The sequence below is a fragment of the Camellia sinensis genome, chromosome 7 (genome assembly GCF_055761805.1).
Source record: "Camellia sinensis isolate YWXY chromosome 7, ASM5576180v1, whole genome shotgun sequence".
Classification (NCBI taxonomy): Eukaryota; Viridiplantae; Streptophyta; class Magnoliopsida; order Ericales; family Theaceae; genus Camellia; species Camellia sinensis.
In genome coordinates this window covers 40,911,387-40,925,909 of record NC_138967.1, presented here as the reverse complement: position 1 = coordinate 40,925,909, position 14,523 = coordinate 40,911,387, and the positions used below count along the sequence as shown (strand labels likewise).

The 14,523-nt window shown below is 35.8% G+C and overlaps 1 long non-coding RNA gene across 2 annotated transcripts; it reads left to right on the top strand.

The window, feature by feature from the left end:
- The first annotated feature begins 2,011 nt into the window (after positions 1 to 2,011).
- Positions 2,012 to 10,711, top strand: LOC114265844 (uncharacterized). Of its 2 annotated transcripts, none has more exons than XR_003630481.2 (4): positions 2,012 to 2,190; positions 2,290 to 2,345; positions 10,033 to 10,177; positions 10,332 to 10,711. It is a non-coding gene; the product is annotated as an uncharacterized LOC114265844 (long non-coding RNA). The 2 variants fall into 2 exon arrangements; XR_003630482.2 differs by having other exon boundaries at positions 2,013 to 2,190; positions 2,282 to 2,345.
- The last annotated feature ends 3,812 nt before the right edge of the window (positions 10,712 to 14,523 follow it).

Sequence of the window (14,523 nt, the reverse complement as noted above, 5' to 3'; positions counted from 1 at the left end):
GGCATTGTATATGCATATCATACTCATATCTTCGTTATGATTCATATATTGTGTTAGATTGTTCCTATTGAGCTTTGGCTCACTCTATTTGGGAAAACCATTTTCAAGTGCTGGTGATATGTCTCCACCAAGGACTTAGCTTAGGAAGACTATGGAGCTTAAGGCTCAGTTTTGTTACTTTTGTATTCAATGTTCGTATAGCCAAAGGGTTTTAAATGAATTGGACTAAAAGTCTGCTTTTGTTGTAACCAAGAACTGTCTTGCGAAGTTGTAAGCCTTTTGGGCATTTGAATAGTTTAACTTTCATTCCTTTTACTACCTGTAACACATGTTGTAGATTCAGGATGAACGATTTATGAATGTATATTGCATGTGTCACATTTTGTAATTCTGATTAATGAAAGTCTATTATTTCCTTTATGTCATTTTGTACTAGTTGTTCAGAGTTGAATCATTATAATTATTTTGGAGGCGTTACACCAACAATACCCTCAAGTTAGGATTCCCAATTGGAGAGTACCAGTGCCCTTTGAAAAAATATTTCCCAACATTTATTAACACTTGGTTAAGGTTGTCTCAAAAATCAACATAAATGGCATTCCTCTACTTTTCAACTAATAAAAAAGAATTAATTATACTGACCTCCCTTGAGGTTTGTTGAAATTACAAACATCTCCCTTAAATTTTCTAAAATTATATACAACATTTTGACTTAACCTTGTAAATGAAAATAGTCATTTTACTAAATCACCCTTTAGTTCAAGCGACTAGACATACAAAACATCTCATTGCATTTGGATTACTGCATAATGGTCATTTATGTATAATGCAGTAAGGTAACGACACGGTTGGGTAGCTAATGGGTTGGCCTAATGGTAAAGATTTGGGACTAGTGAGTGTACTCCCTCCAAGGAATCAAATTCTAAACCCTTTAAGTGTAAACAATTTCTTGAGGATAGTCCGTATGAGACTTTGTCGTAACTTTAATTAGAATCCCCTGCAAGTGGACAATGGGTATGATCCCCTAGATTAGTAGTTGGTCCAATTGGTTGGATACTGAGTTATTTAAAAAAAAAAAAAAGAAGTTATGTGTACAATGTGGAAATCCCTTCAGTATATGTAACAAGCCTGTTACATATTTTTTTGGTATAATCTTATTTTTGTGGTAAATCTTACATAAACTTCTAGTAGTGTTACGATAATTTGGGGTTAATTAATTTTTTAACCACAAATTTTCATAATTCTATCATAGAATTAAGTAACATTTATCACAAAAAATAGGTTATAGTTACTAAAAAAAATACGTAAGAAGGTATTTATGGTACACCTTTTCATAAAAAATGTGTACCAAAGGGATTCCCCTACACTATATGTATGATGTTGAGTTGCTGCATAATGGTATATATGTATGAAAAACTCTAGAAGCATTTATTCATAAATCCCTTTTCACCTACTTATGTTTCACTTAATTTAAAATATTTTTTTCTTATGTTCTAATAAATCCTATGGGTGACATTGTTACCAAAATGCCCTAATAATAACTGGGGGTTTTGAAAAAAATGAAGGCTTCTCTCTAGTGTAAATTAGATTCGAGGGTGTTATTGGGCCTTCGTAGGCCGACCACGGAACCTGCATCAATGATCCAAACCGTGCAATGTGTATAACTCGTCAAGTGCTTCATCCCTGCAAAAAAATCATATTGATTGGATATTGGCAGCCACTTGATCAGATCACTTTTGTGTTAACGATAAATATGATTTTTAAAATAGCACTACTAGAAAAGAGAGTATTGGACACATAACTTTTTTCGATGGTTTGAAAATTGTCGTAAAAACATGGTTTTTGCGATGGTAAATGGCGCTGTTGTCAAATAAATTTTTTTGCGACGAAAACTTCAAGACCGTGGCAAAAATAGTATTTTACGCGATGATTTCTCCCCCGTCGTTTTTTTTTTTTTTTTTTTTTGTGATTGTTTATTTTGTTTTGCGATGCCATTTATTCTTCCGTCGTAAAAACTTTTATTTTTGCTTCCTGTGCCTTCCTTTTTGCCCTGTATTCCATACCCTTTTAGTATCCTCTTCTCAGATCAACCAAAAAAAAAAAAACCCTGTCTGTCTTCTCAAGTCACCATTCTCTGTCTAACTAGAGCTTCCAGTTGTCACAGCCCCAACAACACCATCGTCGGAAGAGGTAACCCTACTCTCATCTCCTTTTCTTTCTTCTCACACTCGCTCATACAAACCCTCACAATCTCTCTCTCTTGCTCTCGCTCTCGCGTTAGCCTCACAGGCTGTCTATAGCAGCGGTGGCGGCGACTTCCTATGGGTTCTCCCCCTGGCATCCAGGTATACCTCTCATCTTCTCTCCTCTGCTTTCCTCTGCTGTTCTCTCCTCTTTTTCTCTTCTTTTTCCTTCATTGGAATCAAACCCTCTTCATTGGATTTAACTAAATATAAATAAATAAATCAACCCTAAACATCAGTTTTAAAAAAAATTAGGTTTTGATCTCAATTGAAAGCGAGAAACAGGTGGTTGTTCTGGATCATTTAGATTTTCCCATGAGGTGTACTGTGGATATAACCTCATAAAGCGCCTACCCCAATCTCTGCAAGTATACATTTTAATTACACAAAGCCTCATGGAAGCTAAAGCTTCACATATTTTTCAGTAATATAAGCATTTTAATACTTAACAAAAATCAAAACTTTGAAACATATAACAAACACTGTTAAAATAAATTGACAACTTAATAACAAAAAAATAATAAAATAAAAACACGCCTCTCTTGGAGTGAGGGAAATTCAGTGAATATTCTACCTGAAACGCCAACGCTGAATCATTCAACACTAATAGAATTGGTGTTCCAATGCCAATTCTCTAGTTAGGCTCGGTACTGTTGCATATTTTTTATGTAATCTGAATGTTATCTCCTTGCCGTTTGTCTTCCATGAAAATTTGATTTGAAATGTGATTTTGTGGGAGATTATTAGAATTTAGCCAAATAGTTTTGGCCGAGTGAATTGAGATGATGCAATGAAGAAATACTTTATGCTTTTAAAATAGGAATTTACTAGGAATTTTATGTCTATATCAAAATTGAGAACTTGGGAGAAGATGACAATCAATAATCTTTTTCACTGAGTTAATGTTAAATTTTCTAGAGGAAACAGAACATAGTAAGTATTTAATTACAAAATTTGTGGTTCATTGAATTATTGTGAAATTTAGTTAGATTTAACAATAAGAAGAAGAATAGAGAAGAAAAGAGAAATTGTATGCTGGAATGGGAAGAGAGAATGAATTAGGATTCTCTCCATCATCCGCTTGTATTAATATTAAATTGGTAACTACAAATACACTTCCAAGTTTACATAACACGTAATACTTATCATGCCCAACTTGCAAATAATGGGGTGAAAATCCTTACTACCAAGCCTTTTAGTGAATACATCTTCTAACTGACATACAAATCAAAACCTTGCTCAACTTTTTCTTAATAAATTGTCTGTCAACTTCAATATTCTTGGTTCTATCATGTTGAACTATATTATGAGCGATGCTGATGGAATCTTATTGAGAAAAACCATAAACAACATTCGAGAAATAAAAGAAATCCATAAAGCTTCATTTAAGCTCTAATTACCTCAGCTGCTACCTCAAGAGGCTCGTCAACAGGCCTTTCCATTTTCACTCCAACATCCTCCGTAGAGTAGTCACCATGGACCTCCATTAACTTGCCAAGATCAAGCTTGGGAGCTTTCAAGAGCTTGACTTTCCGAATGAAGACATTCTGTAGAGGGTAGATGCTTGAAGTTGCCTTCTCAATCTCCCTACCAATTAATTTAGGAATAAACTTCTGGACCAAATCCTTCAGATCACAAGATTGCGTTTGGTTTACCATGATCACAATATAGATCTTTCAGTAAAACCTAGAGACACATAAGCTCCCAAATTCCATGAGCCACATAAGTTGCCACGTAACCTCACAATATAGACCTTTTAATAGTTTCATGAAACTTCTGATTTTTAATGAAAAATTAAGTAGTTTTTATTGGTTCAATGCATCTCAAATTATGAACAACTTTGCTTATATTGACAAATTTATATTTGTAATTGCAGTACGTCCTAAGAAATTTGCTAAAATAATTTTCTTTTTTCTTGTTTGTTGGGTTCATTTAACAGTTTTTTTTCTTATCATTATTTTATTGAGAATTTCTTGCAAAACCGATTACTTGCAATTAATTACATATATGATGGAACCAATAATAACATATGGGTTAAGAACAATTTTAATTTGAAAGATTACTCAATTAATGATATTCATGCCAATCTTTATCAAGTGAGAATTGGCAACTAAATCATAAAACTAAGGCAGCAGTGGAAGTGTTGGTTGCTATTTTGTTCTGTTAATGCTGGTGTTGTTTTCTTTTTATTATTTTCTGTTCGTGTCTTGCCCATGTTTAGTGTGTCAACCTAGTTGAGATATGTTACACTAGCAATGATGCAATGTTATCACCCAAGTACTAGATTTGAAAACAATTAAAATTTGCAGATGTTATAATAGTGGTTAGTGTTTTGATAATGATACTTCTCCAACTCCGTCAACGTTCACGCATTTCATAGCTATCCCAAACATGCAATTTCCAGCACATTCTGTATTGAATAATTGCATACCATAGCAAATAATAAAGCCTTTTGTCTTGAGTGCAATTCTATAGCACAATAAATGTGTTCTTTAATGCTATCGACTAATCTCTTTTCTCATCTGTCTCTTTCTATCCGTGCAGCTATAACAGCTTTAATAAAAGACCCTATTCTATCCTTTTACAATTGTTTGAGGAGCAGAAACTAACAGAATAGCAATGATAATAATTTGAGAAGTAGAGCTAAAGACACAAATATATTATATAAATTTTATTTAGAAGGATGTATTATTTTTGAAATTCAAAGTCAATCTTAAATGGATGCTTTTATTTAAAAAAATTGCAATTTAATCACATTTGTAGTGATGCATTTTTTTTTTTTTATTTTTTTTTTTTTATCAACATTGGATTTATAGTGATGCATTTAGAAGTGGACCCATTAAGAATTTTTGATAAACTCTTGTTCATATACTTGTATTTCATTTTATTTATTTGTTTAGTTTTATGTTGGTAACAAAAATATAAAAAATTAAGCAGAGTTCATAAGATGCATCATATTTCGAGAAGTGATGCTAAATTTCGTGAACAAAAACTACTGATATTCTTTAGACTTTGTATCTCATGAAACATCAAATTGATGGAAAATGTGGTGTCTGATTCATGAGATGGTGGGTACAAATTACAACCCTTGGTATAATCCTTGCATGGTGAGGCCTTAGTAAATAGTCCCTAGAATGGGAGTCATACGGGTTACCTTCTTGCTAGTTAATTTTGAGTCCGATTTTATTTACACTTGTTAATATATGTGAAGAAAATAGGCTTTGATTGGTTAAAATAGTGGAGTTTTTCATTTTAAATGGGTCTATTATACTTTAAATAGAATGCATCATACTGTTTCAACTAAACACAATGTGTGTTTTGTTCATCGATTATTATATGATTGCATGATATTTGGTAACATTTTTTCTATACTTATTAGTTACTCATGCCTTAATTTCTGTTGAGACTCAATTCATTTTAATGGATAGGTATGCATTTCTGATGTAGGAATTATTTAGAATTGTTGTGATGGTTAATTAATATGCATGTTTATGTGTACAGAATATATATTTAGGAGAAGTAAACAAAATGGACTAGAATTGGATTGATTTGCCAAATACGATGTTGAGAGAATATATGAATAGGATCGACCGATTTCTAGTGTTTGCATACACCAATTGGGCTACAGGTTTGATGATTTGTTGTCCATGTAGGAAATGCGAGAATCGCTATCATCTTGTCTGAGACAGTGTGCGAGAGCACTTGATTTCAAATGGCTTTCTAAATATAGACAAACATTGGATTAATCATGGAGAGTCGTATACTTCTGTGCATAGTAACTGAGATAATGAAGCCTTAGTGAATGAAAACATTAAGGATGATATGGTCGGAATGATACATGATGTTACTGGTATTCCACTTCCTAGTACAGATGTTGTGGGTGAAGAACCATAGGCACCAACTAATCCCAATGTAACAGAACCACTTGCAACTGATTCGTAGTTAGGTCCAGACGTAAAGACTGCAAATTATTTCAAACTTTTAGAGGATGCTTAGAGTGAATTGTATTTGGGCTGTCAGAAGTTCACATCTTTGTTGTTCATTGTTTGACTTTTGCATATGAAGGTGCTAAATCGGTGGAGTGACACTTTTGTTACCATGTTACTTGAGTTGTTGAATGAAGCTTTCCCTGAGGGTGCAAAACTTCTTGATTCTTACTATAAAGCTCAAAAGATTACTACAGATTTGGGCTTCACATATGAGACGTGGGATGCATGCCCTAATAGTTGTATGTTGTTCTAAAATGAGTACATCAATCTTGATGAATGTGTCAAATGCAAAGTTCTAGTTGGAAACAAAATGGAGCTAATAGTTCAAATGTTCCTCATGGAGGCGGTAAATGGATACCCTTTAAATAGATGAGGTATTTCCCTTTGAAGCAAAGATTTTAAAGGTTGTTTATGTCGTCCAAAATGGCCAAGCACATGAGATGGCATGCAGAGGATCGACAAGATGATGGTGTCTTAAGACATCCTGCTGACTCCCTTGCATGGAAAGATTTTGACCGTCGAAATACTAACGTTGTGGATGATTGTCGAAGTGTAAGGCTTGGGTTAGCATCTGATGGTTTTAACCTAATTAGATCGATGAACATAGTTCATAGCACCTGGCTTGTTGTTCTCATTCTATACAACTTACTACCATGGATGTGCATGAAACAACCATTTTTGATTTTGTCTACACTTATCAATGCCCCAAAACGACCTGGTGACAAAATTGATATGTATATGCAACTGTTGATTGAGGAGTTAAAGGAACTATGGACTGACGGTGTCTCTACATTTGATGCATCAACAAATCAAATGTTTCAAATGCATGCAGCTTTGTTATGGATAATTAGTGATTTTCCAGCATATGGAACTTGTCAGGATGGAGCACGAAAGGAGAATATGCATGTCCATGTTGCAATAAGGAAACTAGATCGTGTTGGTTGAAACATGGTAGGAAACATTCATATTTAGGTCATCACAGATTCCTACCTAATGGTCATAAATTTCGAAAGGATATAGTATCATTTGGTGGTACTCGGGAATTGATTCTCAAACTGAGATTGTTATCTGTATCAGAGATTTTGCTACAAGTAGAATCTGAGGGTATCTTAACCCAATACAGAATGGGTGACCTTAAAGAGAGGCATAGGATATTGGGAGCACAATCCAATAAGACATGACCTTGATATGATGCATATAGAGAAGAATGTGTGTGACAATATATTGTGGACAATACTAGGGGTTGCAGGAAAATCTAAGGATAATGTCAATGCTCGGCACGATTTGCAAGAAATGAATATTAGAAAACCCCTACACTTGTAGTCAAGAGGGTTGAACAAAGCTTGTTTGCCACCAGCACAATTCACAATGACCAAGGATGAGAAGTATTTATTCTTGTAAATGCTTAAGGAAGTTAGAGTTCTTGATGGGTATTCATCCAATATCTCTCGTTGTGTACGATTATAGGATAGAAACATTTTGAGTTTAAAGAGCCACGATAGTCATATTCTGATACAACAACTTATTCCTTGGGGTGTACGAGGATTGTTGCCTAAGAGTGTTGTTCAAACCTTGATTAAATTGAGTAATTTATTCTGACAATTGTGTTCCAAAATAAATCGTCAAATATATCTAGAATATATCCAAGGTCGTACAGCACTAACACTTTGTCATTTGGAGAAAATATTTCCACTAGCTTTTTTTTTAAATATAATGGAGCAACTGCCTATACACCTAGTTGATGAAGCATTGGTGGCTGGAGCAATTCAATTTCGATGGATGTATCCAATTGAGAGATATATGCTTACCTTGAAGCAATATGTACGTAATCAGGCTCATCCGAAAGGTTCAATGGCTAAAGGTTATCTTGTGGATGAATGCATGAATTTTTGCACTGAATATCTGAATGATGTGGAAACTAAATTGAATCAGTCTATAAGGAACTACAATGGTGTGGATATGGGTCGTGTTGTTGGTGAGACCACAACTTTCAACCTTGGTCATACTTCTTATGTATAGTGTCATCGATATATCTCGTTTAATACGAGATCAGTTGAACCATTCCTAAAGTAGGTACCTCTTACTCAATATTTGCCAAGTTTTTTTCCCCTCCTTACATTTCAAATAGTAATTTGTAATTGATAAGTTTTCAACTTATATAGGAAACACCATGAAGTACTTAAGATAAAAATGCTTTGTGCTGATGATCATCAACTCCAAAGTGAACATTTCAAAACATTTCACACTTAGTTTAAAGAACACATATGTATGGACAAATCTAGCTATATATTATAACTTAGGTTGATTTGCGTTTTGAATTTTCTTTCATGTTTTAAATAGGTTCAGTTTTTGCAAAGGACTGATAATGCCACATTTTCTGAAGAGATTAATACATTGGCAAATGGTCCTCATAACGGTGCAAGAAGGTTCATCGATTAGATAACTAATCGGTTCTGTTTTAGAGTCAAGGCTGTGGATCACTGTCGAGCCAATCAAAATTCTGCTGTAGCTTTGAAAGCAGTTACTATCAGTTAAGCTAACTAAAAAGACAAAAATCCTTATGTGGGGGCTGTGTACTATTATGGACAAGTGATAGATATCATTAAAATCCATTACACCAATACAATGAAATATGTATTGTTCAAGTGTGACTAGATTGACAATGTTCAAGGGAAGAAAGAAGATAATTTCAAGTTCACGTTGATTAATTTCAACCATTTGTTGTACCGAGATGCTCAAATCACCAATGAAACTTTCATTTTGGCATCCCAAGCTGAGCAAGTTTGGTATGTTGTAGATCCTATAGCACCAGATTGGCAAGTGGTTATGAAGATGTCTCAAAGGGGTTTATTTGATATGTATTCTGCTGATCTAGAAACTAAGCCATATATGAGTCAACAATTAGAAGAAAATATAATGGTCCGTGATGAAGAAGTTGGTTAGGTGAGGGAAGTTGCAGAAGGAGAAACTGTTGATGTTGGAATGAGAGAGAATTAAGATATTTTGTAATAATTTTTGGGATTTTGTAATGAGACAATAAATTGTCATGCTTTAATGAACTACATATTTGGGCATGTTACATTATTTAACAATTTTATGTGCTTCCAATTTATTCATTATGTTTGTATTGTATTTACATTATTAACTCCAAACTATTCTATATATTTTCAATTGTATTTCTTACAAATTGTTATGGCATGGAAGAGGAAGCTTAATCATCCCTCTTGCATTATGGCTGATGTTTTGCGTATGCAGACACAATCACCACCATCACAGCCACCGATACAGCCACCACCACCATCACAACTACTAATACAGCCACCACCGTCATCATAGCTACTGATACATCCACCACCATCATCACAATTGTCATCATCACAACCACCGATACATCCACAACCATCATCACAATTGTCTCGACCAACGTCGTCTTCATAGGCCACCACAGATATACAAATTTGTTATGTACTTAAATTATATTAATTAAATTATTTCATTTTCACTATACATAATTTGGGTAATTTCATATGCTAGGACCGAAAACTTCTTCACATCCCACCTCAGGTACAAATATATGTTATGTATTTAATTAATGCTTTAATTTATATGTTGTTTATTATATTCTTATATAATTTGTTTATTCTTATAATGTGTTCCAAATCCAGCGACTAATTCACAAGCTAACTCAGGTAGAACAAATGGTTATGTATCTAATTACATTGATTCAACTACAAGTTATTTATTATCAATTTTTATAATTTGTAATTTTTTTTTCATATTGTTCTTCACATGCCCTACAGTTTCTTTATCTTCCACCGAGGTTGAGGATTCGCGAAAGGCATTAAAGATTGGGGTACGGGCAATAAGTTGGCCATTGATTTTGATGCTGGCTTTAATTCTGTGGAAGATAATTTGTCTAAGTTAACTAGCCAACTTGGATTCATGGTATGTAATGGGAACATTGTTTCTCTTACGTACGTTGATTAGACCCAAGTGCCTATTGATGTCCTTAAGTCAATATGGGTAAACGTTACGATAAAAGCATATTTGGTAAATTGTTTAATTATATTATTAATTGAACTAACGATTTAAATTGTAGTGTAGGATAATTTACAAATTTGTCCGGAGGGGTACAAACCACGTTGCTTGAAAAAATGCAATGACTTGTGGAAGGATCACAAAAGCAAGATCAAGAATAAGTATTTTAAGCCATTTAAGGACCGTCCTAATATCAAAGATATGGTGCCTCCGCAAATTGTTCCATAACAGTGGTACAATCTTGTTGATTATTGGAAGACTAAAAAAGTAGAGGTATATAAAATAAGTTAATTACGAAGCATGTAGCTTTAGAAAAATTAATGACTTTATATACTTGTGACTTACATTTATGGAAGCTGTACAGGACATTGCAGTCCACAATGGTGGAAGTCGTTCCTTTCATTATATTAATCATATAACAGGATGTACTTCATTCACTCAGATTCGAAGGAAAGTATATACTATTTAAGTAAATATCAATATGCATGTAAATTACTTAGATAATAATTAATTTTTAAATTTTCAGATGATTGCTGAAGAGTTGCCCATGGATAAAATAAGTATTTGGAAACATACACATGTAGACACCCCATTTTTGACCGACCTTAAGACTCAGACGTCATTGATTGAGCGCTCGGTGATCGTGCATGTTTGTGCTCGTTTCGAGTTTCCAGAGTTTTCGGCTGAGTGCCTTGCCTCCGGGCATCTGAACACTTTGTGTTTTGGCTTGGTTTGTGGACCATGCCTTGTTGACCTTGCTTGGAGGGAGAGAGAGGCCTGTACGCCACTTTTCGTAGTCGTAGACTACTTTTCCCTCTTGTAGGCTAGTTTTCAGTTTTCGGAGCCTTCGGCCGAGCGCCTTGCCTCGGGACCTCTTACCGTTCTCCTTTTGGTCTGGTTTTTGGACCATGCCTTGTTGCCTTTGCCTAGAGGGAAACAAAGGCCTGTAGACTACCTTTTGTAGTCTTAGACTACTTTTCCGTCTCGTAGACCACTTTTTGTACTCGTAGACTAGTTTTCGGGGCTTCCAGCTGCGTGCCTTGTCCCGCGGACTTTTTTCTTGCTTCCTTTTTGGTTTGGTTTTGAACCAAATCTTGTTTTCCCTTTCCTGGAGGGTGGCACAGGGTGTAGACCATTTTCTCCCCCTGTAGACCACTTTTCTTCCCTGTCAGCTAGTTTTTTAGTCGACCAGCTAGGGTGGGTGGTCTGTGGACCACCTAAAGTGGTCTGCAGCCATGCCACCACCTTCCTCTCTTTGTGCATACCAACTTTCCCCCCTTGCTGACTAGTTGTTCTCCCTGTAGACCACTTTTTATGGTCGGTCGACAAGCGGGATTGGTCGGTCGACCACTTCAACTGGTCGGCAGCTTTCCTACACTTTCTGTAGATATTTTTCATGCCAGTTGTGCCAGCTGTTGGGCACAGAAAGCATCCTCCATACACATGTATGGAGGGATTGCTTGAAGCTCTTAGCTTGTTCAACAAGCTTGAAGCTTGGTTTTCTATATAAGGGAGCCTCCTCCCTCTTGCTTTAGGTTTAGAAAATTTGCATAGAGCTATACATATATCTCTATCTCTATATTTCATCCCTTCTCTCAGAATTTGTGCTTTAAAGTGTAGTTTTTTCACATTTTTGCACACAAACACCTACTCAAACACCACACTCTTGTTGCTGAGGTACTTGAGGGTCTCGCTTGGACTCAATAGCTGGTTTTAGCTCAGAAAAGTTGCGAGAGTTGTTGCCTTGTTCTTGGTCTTTAAGGGTAAGGTTCTAATCCTTTTAAAGCTTTGTTTTAATTGCTTAACTTAGCCATCTTTGCATGCTTATTTTGGCCTAGTTGTCAACTATAAAAAGTTTCATTTTCAAGTGCTTAAAGTGTTTGTTTGAGACCTCTTTGGTGTTGGGGCTGTTTCACCCCTTTGTATGTCTTATCTGCTAGGCCTTTGAGCCATCCCTTGAAGCTTTTGTTTTAGCCTTTGCATTGCCTTTCTACCACTGAATTCCAAAGGAATTTCAGTGGTGGAAATTGTGTTTTGAGGTCTCAAATAGGAGGGGGTTGTCAACTATAAAATGTTTCATTTTCAAGTGCTTAAAGTGTTTGTTTGATACCTCTTTGGTGTTGGGGCTGTTTCACCCCTTTGTATGTCTTATCTGCTAGGCCTTTGAGCCATCCCTTGAAGCTTTTGTTTTAGCCTTTGCATTGCCTTTCTACCACTGAATTCCAAAGGAATTTCAGTGGTGGAAATTGTGTTTTGAGGTCTCAAATAGGAGGGGGTTGTCAACTATAAAATGTTTCATTTTCAAGTGCTTAAAGTGTTTGTTTGATACCTCTTTGGTGTTGGGGCTGTTTCACCCCTTTGTATGTCTTATCTGCTAGGCCTTTGAGCCATCCCTTGAGGCTTTTGTTTTAGCCTTTGCATTGCCTTTCTACCACTGAATTCCAAAGGAATTTCAGTGGTGGAAATTGTGTTTTGAGGTCTCAAATAGGAGGGGGTTGTCTCTCCTCCTCTTCTCTTGTTTGCTTGTGTTGATGGCTCATCAAAGTAGCATGTTTTTTAAGCTTGTTTTGGCTCTATCTCAGCCTATTTTTGGCCTTATTTCAGTATGGCATACCTCTGTTTTGGCTTAGTTTAGGCCACCCTTGCATGCTTTATACACTTGTAGTGTAATCCTTGCAAACTAGCCTTGTATGCTTAAGGTTATAGCTCAGCTTGTATTGGTTCCATTTTAGTATGTTTTTGGTCATTGTTTAACATGCCTTAACTCTGATTTTGGTTGGTAGAGTCATCTCTTGCTTGGTTTTTACACTTGTAGTGTAATCGCCTTTGTTGGCCTAGTATACTCCATGCTTCATGCCTCTAATCCTAGCTTGTGTTTGCTTTATCTCAGCATGTATTTGCTATTTTTTTTTCCATGCTAAAGCTCTGTTTTAAGTGGTCTTGATCATTTGGACCTTGCTTTGTATAGCCATAGTTCATTCTTGCCCACTAGCTTTGTGTTTTGAGTCCACTAGCATGCATTGCTTAGGCTATTCACATGATTTAGCATCATTTGATACATGATTTCAGAGCATGTTTCAGTGTCATACACTCACATCTTTCACTCTTTCAATGCTTTGGAGGGTTGGTGCTTTATGCCTTAAATATGAGCCAATATGTATGCCATCTTGCCTAAGCGTTTGGGCTACCATTTCAGTGTGTTTTTGGTGTTATTTTACCATGATACAACTCTGTTTTTGGTGGGTTAGAGCATCCCTCATTTTCTTCTTACACTTGTAGTGTAATCATGCTCATTGCCCTAGCTTACTTGATGTTTTAGCTTACCATGCTAGCTTGTTTTGGCTATACTCCGTACATATTTTAGCATTGTTTTGACATGCTTTAGGACTATTTTAGGTGTCCTTGGCCTTTTGAGGCTTGCTTTGTATAGCTATAGTGCAAATGCCTATGCTAGCTTTCAGCTTTGAGCCTTCTAGCATGCTTCATTTGTGACATGTGCATGATTTGGCATCATTTAACATTGCCATGTTCTCATTTCTTTCACTCTTTGAGTGCTTTTAAGGGTTATGCCTTTGTGCCTCGCTTATGGCCTAACTTGTGTGCATGCATGCCTAGACTTTTGAGCTCCTATCTCAGCATGTTTTGGTCTTTGTTTTGACCTAATTGAGCTCTGTCTATGGTTGGTTCAATCATTTGTGTCATGTATTACATGCCTCTTGCGTAGTCCCTTTTGGTAGCCTTATGCCTTAGGCCTTCTAGCATGCTATGCTTGTGTTGTTTGGATGATTTGGCATTGTTTCACACATGATTTCAGAGCATACAGTGTTGTCACACTTCCATGTTTGTCACTTCTTAATCATGTTTGAGAGTTGTGCTCTTATGTTTAGTTGATGGGCCAATGCATGAGCATGCATTAGCTTGCTTTTCATGCCATCATTTCAGAGTATTTTGGCCACTGTTTTGGCATGTATGAGGTTTGTTTAGGGTTGGGTTCATTCATTAAGCATTGCATTACATAGCCCTTGTGTTGTATCCTTTACTAGCTTTCATGCTTGAGAACTCTAGCTTGACATGCTTACGTTATTTGCATTGTATTTGAAATGTTGTTGCATTGCATTATGTTTGGATTGGATGTTAATCCAAACGCGAGAAACGAGGGACGTTTCATACTTGAAGTGATGAAACGTGTCTCATTTCTCGGTCGCCGACCCTCTTGATCAAGCATGATAGAGGTTAAGGCTTTTATGTGTTAT